Source organism: Homalodisca vitripennis, chromosome 8 (assembly GCF_021130785.1).
Source record: "Homalodisca vitripennis isolate AUS2020 chromosome 8, UT_GWSS_2.1, whole genome shotgun sequence".
Lineage (NCBI taxonomy): Eukaryota > Metazoa > Arthropoda > Insecta > Hemiptera > Cicadellidae > Homalodisca > Homalodisca vitripennis.
Genome location: NC_060214.1, coordinates 30,339,700 through 30,353,929, shown reverse-complemented (window position 1 = coordinate 30,353,929; position 14,230 = coordinate 30,339,700).

Sequence of the window (14,230 nt, the reverse complement as noted above, 5' to 3'; positions counted from 1 at the left end):
GCGGCCCGCGGTCCAAGGTCACTATGATGGCGGCCACGCCTGCTTGTACTACCATGTTTCTCCTAACAATTATTTTTACTTTTTCAACCTTCTATGGTGCCTCTTAGCCTCTTTTTGACTATAATACTGTAGTATATTATTACTCTTTAATTAAATCATTTACTTATTTCTATATAGCTTTATTTGTAAAAAAACCTTAAAAATTATATCATTTTTATATTTACACCGTCTGCAACTCATGAACCGTAAATTTTACAGGGAATATGCATAGGACATTTTTTGTTTAAAATTTCATGTAGAATATTTTTGTATATAACACTCTTTGTGCTAAACAGCTTAGTTTTCAACCAATTTCCAAAAAACTAAAAAAACTAATAAATTTTCTACTTTTTCTCCCCCTCCCCCCCAAACCCGACGCTCAAAATGGTGTAACTTTTTACCAAACAATAAGAGGGTTATATAGAATAATTTGGAGTTGGAATAAAACTTTTACTTTGGATATCAAGGTTAGGCATTTTTTTAGGTTAATAACACCGTACTAAAAGCGACGCACCAGCTGAACGGGCGGCGAGACTCTGCAATCACGTTATCTACTAGACCGCTCGACTTTGACCTCTGTCTGAGGATGGGGAGGGGTTTGCGATAAGACAATTCCTGTTTTATATTGACGAAATATTGTTCTACGCTAATCTAGTAATCAGTAGAAGCAAAATGTCAAATAACGATCAATGAATACAAACCTTTTGTATTCATTGTAACGATTCATGTCTGGGTGTGGTCGGTATAATCCCAAAGTACCCATTTTAGTACTTGTATTATACAAGCTAATTATGTTTTTGATGGCATTGAGTTTTGTTTGAGCCTAGGTTTATAGGTCAAGTGCCGCTATTTAATAAAATGTGTTAGCTTCGTTATGTGAACTATTTAGAGTAGAATTATAAACGTGTGATATCAGATATGACGGTAATAATAAAACAAACAAAATATGGAAAGGCAGTTGCGAGACAGACTGACAGAAGTGACTACTTCTTACAACGGGATGTGAATATATATATATATATTCTTAAAATTTTATATATTACAATGATCACTGATTTCTAAATTTTAAAGTAATAAATATTTATACATTTTCATGTTTATCATTTGTATTAGTTTCTATAATTTTGTCAGTACCGTATGTTTTCACTATAATCTTGTATATCCAAAATAATTATTTCATTTTCATTGTCATTATACTCCAAAAATTAAATTATGGGTTTTATAATAACTCAAATAAGAAATACAAATTCCAGGACAATATCTTGCAAATATCTTGTACACACAGCACCTATTGTTTTTCCATACCATGTTGTACTTTTTTATTTAAGAGTTGACACTGTTACATTTATTTGTTTCAATTCTATTGATAGTTTTGACATTTATTCATCAAATTTTGTATTTAAATTAATTTTTTAAGTGAATTTACTACGGCTTTGTTAGCTATAGAAGATCTAATCAATTTATTTTTAATCCTTTTTTAAATCTCGTTAGTACAAAACTAGTAGTGAACTGGAATATGAATTAATATTAACAATGCTCAAATTCAATAATATAATCTGATGGGCTTTATATACTGCAATTAAATGACACAGTAGGTTAATTAATTTTATGTTGGTTTCATTGTTAAATTAATTATTAGTTCATAGTTTTATTCAAACCAGTATTTTACAATATACCTGTATTTCAGGCTTTTTGAAATGACTGTTTGGTATTAGAAGCAGAGTATGAATTGATTTTGTAAATTTTGACAGCTTTTAAATTATAGCGTAACCTAACCTAATAACTTCCATAACCAAGGGAAGTCTGCAGAATCAGGGATAAATCCAGACGATTCGATATTCTGGATAAGATTTACTTTAACAATATGAGTTATAACTGATCTAACAGTTAGAAAACAAATCATTGTAAAACGCTACTATATTAGAGAAGCGTTTCATTATTTTCCTTATCATATATAATGTTGTATGTTATTGTGTTTAGTATTATCTTATATCTTGTGTGTCTCAAAACAGCTGTTTATTAATTCTCAATATTTATGTTTACTGTTTACTTTCTGTAAATCGATTTATCTAAATGTAGCTTTGTTATAAGTTGAATAAAACCATTTCAGTTTGGTTCAAGCTTTAACCCTTTTAATAACAATTTATTCACCTTAATTGTATTAATCATATTACAAGTGATTTTCACATTAAAAGCATCTAATCGATGGAACGATTCTTTAAACCAGAACGCTTATGCCTGACCCAAATAAACATCATGCTGATGGCCAATGGAATAACTGGAAAACAACATTTGAAAACTTTGCTGAAGAAATATGCGCTGCTGAGAAGACAAGTTAAAGCTTATTATAAACTTTGTCAACTAAGCATCCATGAAGTACTACCAGAAGCTGATTCGTATCCTGAAGCTATATCTATCATCGACAAACTTTTTTTATAAAACTAACTAATAAGATATAGTTCCGTCACCAGTTGGCGACTAGAAGGCAAGAACTTGTGGAAAATATCTACCAGTATTTGTATAAACTGGAAGAACTTTGCAAAATATGTAATTTTAAGACAGTCACAGCTGGTAAAAACAAAAACGAATATATTCGGGACGCTTTCTTTAGAGGATTAACTGCGCGAAGTATCCGGCAAAGATTGTTGGAAAACTTAAACTTCACTCTTAATGAAGCGTATAATCAAACAATTGGTAAAAATTATGCTGGTTTAAAGTTTGAAACATTTACAATATAGGTCCTGTTCTAGGTGGTTTAATATTCTTGTCTTGGCTCAAGTTGTAAAGTTAAACTTAGTACATGAATACTAGACTTAACAATGACTTTTTACATCCAATGGACGATGGTCTACAAAATTTAAAGTAATGTACGTCTTGGTCTATACTTACGTTAAAACTTTTTGCCGAGCCACCTAGAACAGGACTTACATTGTAAATGTTTCAAATATTAAACCAGCGTAAATTTTAAAGAGTGAACCTTTTCACGTCGGATTTGCGGCGTTGTATTCTACTTATAGAGACCTTTAATTTGACTCGTGCATTAATATAAGATTTCCTTCTGAATCCTTGCGGGCCATCCCCCTGACATGAAAAAACTGAAGTTACTTCAAAAAGTAGACTTATAGGTGCAGTAACGATGTACCATGTTAAATTGCTTTACCTGTAATCGTTCGGGAATTACCAAGCCCATGTTGTTAGACCATGTATAATTATAAATTGGGATAGAGCCCCTTATTGGTCTGAGCTGCCTTTTCTATACTGCAAGCCATATAAAACGACAGTTGGTTTCTGTAAGACTCAGATTTTGAATTCAATCATAATAGAGTTGTTACAAATGAAGTTTTATTATTATCAGTTTGAGAATGAAAGGTTCAAGTCTTAGTATATGAATAATTGAAATATAACCTTTAATGTTTAACACCTTTATTGTGGCTCTATACTGAGTAAACTTTAATACAGTAGTATCACTCTGATTATATGCCGTAAGACGTCTGACACAGTCAAAGTATTAAAAAAGTATTTGGGACATGATAATTATAAAAATATGTTCTGAGTCAACACTACCAACCAGGAGTACCTGTAACATTCACAATTTTATCAAAGAAACTAAAACTTACACTTTGTTATTATTTTATAAATTACTGTAAATGAATTGTTCCTCTTATACTACTGGCTTAAGGATAACACTTTTAACAATTTAATAGTATTCATTCAGATCTCAAATTAAGACATTTCTATTCAACAATTGGACAATTTTGTAACTATAGAGATGATTTATAAAAACTCATTTAAATTGTGGAAGTGACATAAACATGAGTAGATAACATTTCTGTTACAATCTAGTAGAAACTCCTATTGTGCTTAAAGTCTGATGTGCAAGATGTGAAAAATTCCAACAGCCATTAACTGTAGTAACGGCAGAGTTTTTGAAAATTGGCTTTTCCTTCAAACTGAACGTTAATATGAAGAGACAAGTGGATGGATGTGGAAATAATGAATCAAAACCCCAGGGACAATGATAAAACAGTCAAACAACAAACATCTACACCCATCACAGTTCAACAGAAGATCCAACTTGCTAAAATCCTGCTTGACAGCCCCTGGACTACTGATATACATTAAAGAAGACATACCAAGGATATTCACCACCATATGGAGGATATGCACCAGGTAACCAAATTCCTGTTTGCAGCCGCTGCACTGTTCATCCAATCTGAAGACATGTGGATACGTACCTAAATTCCTGTTTGCAGCCGCTGCACTATTCATACAATCTGAAGACATGTGGATACGTACCTAAATTACTGTTTGCAGCCGCTGCACTATTCATCCAATCTGAAGACATGTGGATACGTACCTAAATTCCTGTTTGCAGCCGCTGCACTATTCATCCAATCTGAAGACATGTGGATACGTACCTAAATTCATGTTTGCAGCCGCTGCACTATTCATCCAATCTGAAGACATGTGGATACGTACCTAAATTCCTGTTTGCAGCCGCTGCACTATTCATCCAATCTGAAGACATGTGGATACGTACCTAAATTCCTGTTTGCAGCCGCTGCACTATTCATCCAATCTGAAGACATGTGGATACGTACCTAAATTCATGTTTGCAGCCGCTGCACTATTCATCCAATCTGAAGACATGTGGATACGTACCTAAATTCCTGTTTGCAGCCGCTGCACTATTCATACAATCTGAAGACATGTGGATACGTACCTAAATTCCTGTTTGCAGCCGCTGCACTATTCATCCAATCTGAAGACATGTGGATACGTACCTAAATTCCTGTTTGCAGCCGCTGCACTATTCATCCAATCTGAAGACATGTGGATACGTACCTAAATTCATGTTTGCAGCCGCTGCACTATTCATCCAATCTGAAGACATGTGGATACGTACCTAAATTCCTGTTTGCAGCCGCTGCACTATTCATCCAATCTGAAGACATGTGGATACGTACCTAAATTCCTGTTTGCAGCCGCTGCACTATTCATCCAATCTGAAGACATGTGGATACGTACCTAAATTCATGTTTCCAGCCGCTGCACTATTCATCCAATCTGAAGACATGTGGATACGTACCTAAATTCCTGTTTGCAGCCGCTGCACTATTCATACAATCTGAAGACATGTGGATACGCACCTAAATTCCTGTTTGCAGCCGCTGCACTATTCATCCAATCTGAAGACATGTGGATACGTACCTAAATTCCTGTTTGCAGCCGCTGCACTATTCATACAATCTGAAGACATGTTGTGGATACGTACCTAAATTCATGTTTGCAGCCGCTGCACTATTCATCCAATCTGAAGACATGTGGATACGTACCTAAATTCCTGTTTGCAGCCGCTGCACTATTCATACAATCTGAAGACATGTGGATACGCACCTAAATTCCTGTTTGCAGCCGCTGCACTATTCATACAATCTGAAGACATGTGGATACGCACCTAAATTCCTGTTTGCAGCCGCTGCACTATTCATCCAATCTGAAGACATGTGGATATGTACCTAAATTCCTGTTTGCAGCCGCTGCACTATTCATCCAATCTGAAGACATGTGGATACGTACCTAAATTCATGTTTCCAGCCGCTGCACTATTCATCCAATCTGAAGGCACATTGTTCACGTTGTACACTATTGGCTGTTTGCTCACCACTATTTCTAACATTTTGCATTTGAACACAAGTCACTGGGGTTGCTGATAAATGGATTTAGTTGTGATGTATTTCCTCTCCACATCTTCATAATTGTAATTTTTGTTATTCATTCAATCGTGTAATTTCTAATGTAACAATAAAAAACTTTCTCTTAAACCTCACTATTTACTTGTCTAGATTATATAAAAAAACAAAATGGATGAAGAATAACGATTAAACCTCTTTCCTTTGCTATCAACTCACAGTGTAGGGTGGTTTATAATATGCTTATGATTAATAATTGATACCCTATTAAAATTATATAATCTTTATAAAGGCCATAATTGTAAACTAATCTAAAAACTGTTTAAGCAGCTCTTAAAATGCCAGATTTATGACAAATAATTGCAATTTTTACACCTAAAAAATGTAATCTCTACTACATCAAAACATTTTTTCAGCAGTGACAGTCAACCTCTGAAGTTATTAGAAGAAATCGTCTCATGCATAAAATTCCATCCAACAATACAATTTGGAAGGTAGTGTGGAGACAGTGAGGTAAAGGAGTTTCAGTGAGTTGAGAAGAAACCTTATTTCAAAACATATCCCACCAGGAATTCTAGGTAATATTGATGATAACTGGGATGATCCTTGTGCACAGGCCAAAGACAGGTCTTCAGTATGAGTAGATATGCAAAAATAGCATTTCTGAAGTCAGTGATCATTATTGTGATGAATATAATAATTATAACTAGCCCTATTTCATTACATCACGGAACATGGCTACTCTAGTGACTACTGAAAGGTAAGGTATATCTGTTGTCTACAGAGAAAAATACATAAAGAAATCTTGATGCATTCTCCAAAATCAGACTTGTTGCATATTGTTATGAACTTTTAGAAGGGCTTTAATCAGAATGTTTACTGTGATTGGCTGCTAGCTTAAATTTTTAATAATAGTATGTTGCCAACTTGTGCATTTATTTTGCCACTGAGGGTTATACAGTAATTACAATTTTATTTAACTAATAGTTAATTTGGATTTAGTGAATTATTTTCTTTTAACTCAAGGCCTCATGATAATTATTTCCTATTATTAAATTTAAGTTTAAAAATTGTTTTTTAATAATATTTATTATGGAAATAATAATATTTCATAAAGTTCAGTCACTTCTCATGTACATACTGTAAACAGTTTATATCCTTATCATAACCATTTTCCCTTGAGTATGAATAAGCCACAAATTTCTGTTTCAAATTCCTACCACTCCTCAGGTAAGAAAACAATTTTTCTATATTTTCCTCTCCTCAGAAGTAGTATATCAAAGGTCTGTGAGCAAACAGTTCTTTAGAATTAAAAAAAGTTATTCCAACTGACCACCTTAAAGGTTACTACAAGAATAAGTAATCTATAAACGAGACTGGTTATCTAAAAAATTCCGAATGAGTCATTGACCTAAAATTGCTTGATGCGTACTTGATGGCCCAGGAAAGGGTAAGCCTAACCGAAATTTTGTAATGTGATGAACAAAGTTCAGGGACAATATCTTGCCAAAAACATGTGTGTTTACTTGGCAAAAAAAATTTTGAGGGGTGTGAAAGGGTTGAGAATGAGTGCCACAATTGTCGCCCAAGGACGAGTGAAACCGAGATCAACATTTAGGAAGTCCAAAATCTCATTGAGGAAGATCAGGGCATAACTTGTTTTGAAACTGTTGAAGAACTCAGAATCAGTTACAGTAGTGTCCAAGAGATCGTGATAGAATACTTGGGATATCACATTGTGTCTTCTTGGTGAGTTCCACATCTGTTATCGCAGGATAACAAGTGACATCAATTGGATGTTTTTGAAGCGGCTCCTCAAACCATTCCAACAAAATGATGCCTTTTTGAATCACATTTTTCCTTGTGACGAAACTAAGTCTTTACGATGGAATAAAAAAGCTTCCAATTTTATAGAAATAAAATTATTTGAAGGGTGGAAGAATATTTAAAAAATAATATATATCCTTTGGTTTAGTTAAATAAAGTTATAATTCTTTATAAGTCAATTCTGATCACATGTCATACACCCTCATGTGATGCCTTCATTGCATTATGTTAGTTTTTTCAAAACTTAAAATTATAAAATTTTGTACATATACATATATAGTAAGATGTTTATAATATAAGTGTTTGAGGTAAGAAATTTAAATTTACGTACATAGTGCATGTTTATTGTAAGTGTGTAAATTTGTGTTCAGTGTTCTTTGATTATTTTTTAAATATATATGAAATATCTTTAGTGAACTATGGATAAAAATGAACTAAAGATTTGTGAGAAATTAGTTCTTAAAAATATTGTACATTACAGAAGAAGATACTGTATATTGCTTTATAGTCCATGAGACGAGAGCCAAATTGCATTGCATTAGCACACAATGTAGTTTTTCATAAAATTGATAGATAGAGGAATTTTCTCTTAGACATTGTCACATTAATTCTGATGGGAATAGAAATAGGAGGATATCGAAAAGTTTTTTCCTGAGTCAATTGTTTTTAGTTTAAGACAATTAAAACAGAGATATAAAGAAAAGTTAAATCAGAATCAGCCAAAAATACGGAGACCAACTAAATTTCAGCATTTTCTGACGACACATCGGTTATTGGTGTACTCTGCGAGCCAATAGTGCTAATTTTTGCTTTTGGAACAATTCAAACTATTAGTCTAGGAGCTGAGGGCTAACTTGTATCATATTGGCTCACAGCCGAGTGTTTTGTGAAATCGACAGAGGAATTTTCCCTAAGAAAGAAACGAGTCGTCATTTTTCATGGAGGTTGGCTGATGATATAACTTTATTGCATGTCTGATAATTATATTTAAGTAAGTCAAGCTAAAACAAAATATGAACAGAGTAAAATATTATCATTTAGATATACTTTTGACATCCTCCCATTTCAACCTCCATGAAAACTATATTAGATGACAACCTTAGCGAAAAATCCTGTCAATTTCATAAACAATCGGATGAATGGTCTATATAGTGCAAGTTAGCTCTCAACTTCTAGACTAATAGTTTGATTTATACAAAAAGTAAGCCATAACTAGGCGTGTCAAAATTTGTTGAATTCTTCATATCCTCTGCTCTTTGTTACTTATAGCACAATAATGAAGGTTTCCAGGAGAGTTCACTTCTGGATGGCTTATATCTGCCAGGACCTACACTATTGGCAATTGGCACTACCAGCTATTAAGCATTGGCTAGCTGGGTACAACAGTAACCAGTATCACTTAAATCTAGGCAACCCAATAGATTTCCAGGAGTGGCAATTCACGAACTGTGAATGACAAGATATATGGGGGGGGGGGGATTTGGAAGTTGTCAATAGGTCTGGTCCATTGCAGAGAATGACTGTTAGAACGGATGGACTCCCTTAATGTTGGGTCACCTACTCACTTTGAAAGGGAGAGGCTGGAACAGAACTAACCTCCTCTTCCTCCAACGTGTTAAGATTGAGAAAGTGCCCGTTATCCCTCCTCATGAGATCTCAACAAATCTCCTTACCCATTCTGAATATCCAGAAGTAGGGCAAAGAGTCTTTTAGGACTAAATGTTATGAGAGATATCCTCATCTTGTTGTCCTAGGTGAACATAATTATAATAAACGTTGGAAACTTCAACATAATTAATTGAGGATCTTGAACAGAATGTATGGAAATTGTTAAGTGCTTCCTTTGCCTACTTAGAACCCGCATTAAATTATTACTTGTGTTTATCCTTCACGGATGGATACAGGCACATCCGCTAATGACTTTCGTTGAAGCAGACAATTTGCTGATACATACGTTGACGATTAGATTTTTCATATATGTTACACGTACCATCATCAAAACTGTAGTAGTATATTTTCCATTTGAAACTGCTTTTATCGGAAGTAATTTACAAAAATGTACACAAAAACTACCAAAGCCTTATTTTAAAGACTATTTGTAAGATAAATTTGTTTTCAATTGGTAATACTGCAGTCACTTGGCGGCCCCAGCTGTCAAAAGAAGGTATATCAAAACTTTCTCAAACATTGAACTTTGAGTATGGTATATTGTTTGTTATAGTATATTCATAATGATTTCTTGTACACCTTGTGTGTTTAGTACCTCATATTATCTTATTAAAAGCAATAGTTTTCACTCAAATTAATTGCTTTTATTCTCATCCACTGAGTAGGTAACATAAAAGTATTATTCACAAAGAATTTACTAATGATAACAGATGGATATTTGCTAATATTCTCGTCAAGTAAGAACTAGAGGCATATACATCAGCATGACTTTTTAATGGTAAAAATATTAGTTGGTGCAAACTTATTATCATACAATAAGTTTTATAGTTAAAAACATGTTTTTTCACAACATTTTTGTCCCATCCCAAAAACATATTTTGCCGATCTTCACCCAAGTATGAAGGATACATGCAAATAGTTATATGTACTAATAAATCATAAATAATAAACTAACTAAAAATAGAATAATACCAATTGTGGTATTTGAATTTTGAACAAGTAACAAACTTTGGTATGTGCTGCGAGTGTGCTTGTGGTATACACACAGGTTATCATTGTCTGACGCGCCTAGGCTTTCATTTGTCTAAATTTAGAATAAAGAGTTGCAATGTGTAAATTTTTAAGGTAAGATTTTCTTTACAAAATCAGCCTATTTTAATCACCCCATGATTAAAATTTACCAAATCCACCTACCAAATTTAAAATTACTTAGTTTAAAATTTGATTAGCACTTACCAAATATTTCTGCATACGGTAACTTCACTGAACATGATCCCTAGAGCCCAAATCCACCCCATTCAAAATTTTACGTGGTACAATCACTAACTACTTTGTCAACATTTCGTTTCAATACATGGCTGCCGTTTAAACTAAAAATTCACAACTCCGTTATTTAAGAACTTAGAGAAAAAACAAACAAAAAGTGTTCTGGAATATTTATAAAGTTTACTAAAAATATGGTAATAAGTCAGGCTTTTTGTATCTCAAATGGTTTTCAATATACTGATTAAACGTAAATACCACAAGAACTTTTCTACCACAAAGAACTGGTGGTAGAAATGTTGAAACAAGTTCAAACTCGGTACAAATATTGACCTTTTAAATACCTTAACTTAAGTTTCGTTGACCAGCTTGGTACTCCATGCCCTTCCATTAAAATAGCCGTTTTACCTTTTAAGAATTCACATCTCCATTATTTATGAACCTAGAGGAAAAAACAAACTGTTCTGTATGCTTATAACATTTCCTAAACTTTCTTTTTGTCACAAACATTTTTTTGTATCTTCAAACTGTTTTTGAGATATTGAGTACTTGAGTAAATCCTATGAAAATTAATTAATAATGTTTAAGCTGTCGCAAAACCTACCTACATCTTCCGACTGAGACGAAAAAGAACAATTAATGCTTTAACGTGTTCTGTGTACAAAGCCATGTGATTGTGATACTTTATCAACAAATTTTTTAAAATTTAAAACTAATGCATATTAAAACTACGTTTATAAAGATATCCGTCAAAATCTCTATTATCTTACTTAATGTGAGGTTCAGTTATACTTATGGGACTATGGATAGATATACGTATTTTCTAATGTGTAAACTAAGACACGGAATAAACATTGTGATGAGCATATTGTGTTTAAAATATTTATTATAAATGTACATTTCAATAACAAACTTATAGTAAAATTATGGTAATACTGTGCATGGAACAACATTATATAAAATCTGTAAGTTTTTAACAATGGTAAAAGCTATATAAATAATTATGAAACATTTCCTGGTTTAATTATAAAATGTGTTAATTTTTTAGTTTATTGTGCAATCTCTTAACACTCAAATATGATTTTTAATACAACATAACTTTATTTCAGTACTAGATATGCCTCAAGAGTTATACCTTTACATAATTAACTCAGAGATGGTTCGACTTATTTACATGAAATGTGACAAGATTTAAAAAAAACTACAAAATTGAGATGCAATCTTAAAATTAGCTCTTTAAAAGTGTTTTGGCCCCTATGAACTAATTACTTCATAAAAACTAAAGAACCCAATGGGATATATGCTTTTGGAATAAAAAAATATAGAAACTGTAACTAACCACCAATTATTTTACATGTGTACAAACTATCATGGTATTTGGCAAATTGTTTTAAATTTATAACATTTTGGATAAATCTTTTCATGATTTTACTAAAAACAATCAAAAACCTCCTCTGAGTTAATTGAATACTCATACAAATATGTGCATAAAGTCAACTACTACTTACAAACGTGTAGATATCATACAAAAATATTTCAATTTTTTTATTTAGTTTTGAGTGTTTTGATATTACAGAAGAAACAGTAGTGAAACTATTTTGAATAATTAATTTTACTTTTATTCTTTCTAATTGTAGTGGCTAATCCAGGTATTTTTCAGTCAATCAGGTACAAGATATTGCACTTATGTCTAATAATCTAGTCTTTAATTAAAACTAGGCTATTACATTCATTCTTACACAATGGTAATGCCTTCTATTGTATCAGATCTTAATGTAGTACGAGGCACTTTATTGCAAGCCTGGCTGTATGTGCAGTTACCACTCTTCACTTCCCATGTAACCTGCAGCGTTACCACATTGATATATCAGCTGATACTCAGTATGAGGCGACACGACGATGTCTTGCTTCATTCCGGTTTTTATCTGTTTTGCTCTTCAGCATTCAATTATTTCGCATTAATTTTATTATTATTTCTTGCTCACATTCCGTGTCTTAGTGTAAACACTTGTTAATTTAAATCATGACAGTAAAGGTTTCAGGAAGATAGATGAGAAGTAACGATGAACAGTAACACTCGCTTGTTGAATTAAACCATTATCTGATCACTAGTTATTCTTCCGTTAAAGCTAGCAACAACACGCCACAACCCAGGCTTGCATTGTTATGTCTCGTACTACAAATCATTAAATAACATAAAATACTTTTTTGTCATCTATTTTCCTCAGACTAGGATACTAAATATTGCAAGAGGGCACCCAAAAGAACCAGAATATTGTAAAAGTATGTATTCGTCAACAAAAATTATGAGCTTGTGCTATACATGTCTGACAGAAGAATGCAACCCCCAACAGTGCTATTCTGCTTATTTTTGGATAAATCCTCATATTTTAATTTTTTTTTTTATATATCAAACTTAGGTTGGTAAGGAATATATTTTTTCATCAATTGAATATTGTCTGATCAGATAATGGGTGAACAAATATGCTTATAAAGTCAAAACTTCACTTAATTATCACTAGTTTAGGACTGAATTATTAGGGTTGAAAACCATTGAATAATGGATAAGAGAATCATCGGGCTTACATTAAAAGCATCCTTCTGGGGCCACTGATTTGGAAGAAACACATAAAGACATATTTAGGAATGTTTCATTGCACTGCAATCTCTCTCAACCAGTAGTACCAGTTCAGTTTAAGTTTCAGAATCAAGGTAGGTAGTAGGGTAGCCAATTTACTTTTTCTGGACACTGTTGATGCTACAATTTAGTACTATATATCTGTATAAGGTAAATTATTATTTATAATATTATTCATACAAGGTATAGTACTATAACATACTACTCAAATATAGTATCAATAGTTAGATCCATATGTTCCTTTCAAATCAGTGAACCCGAGAAGAAAGTTTTCAAGGTGAGTCTGATGATTCTCCTATCCATTAATAATGATTACTAGTTTACTTAAATTACGTATTAAATGAACAGTATTTAGTGATCAGTGTTTGAAAAAGTGACAAATTTACACATTTTTTTTAAACAAATGAGTACATGTATGGTAAAATTGTGTAAATTGTACAACACATCTTCAAGAAAATAAACAACTCTTAAAACAGTCAACTTCAATCATTAATTAATATTGTCACAACGGTTTTTTAAAGGTTGAGTCCTTGAACATTTGAAGTGATTAATTTATTTGTGAAAGATAACAATTTTTGTCTTTGATTTAATGACAGAAAAAGATTGAGTAATGTCCACATCAATACATTACCCACTCACAAGAAATCAACAATATTTACAACTTCTACACAATAAACAGATTATAAATATTTTTACAGAAGTTTTAAATATTTTTGGCCTTTCAATCATTTGAATACATAATTATTATTATATTTAATATATTTATTATTATGAACTTATACATTTTTGTTTACATTATAATATAAGGTTATCAAAGAATCTAGTGTCACATGCTAAATTTAAAACAGTTTCAGATAGAAAAAACTAAAATCGGTGAATTTTTAAGTCAACTAATTTACTATTTAGTGTAAGTTATTTATAATATGAGGGTTGCTTCCAAGGGGCTGATATACATATATTAAATGTTCAAACAACTTTTTTTGCAGGCTATTAGAACAAGTGAGATATATATAGAGCTCTGAAAATATTTATATGAGATTTCTAAAATGTATAAAACTATTACTTAAATATAATGTCTCCTAACCTTATCAAATATATATAA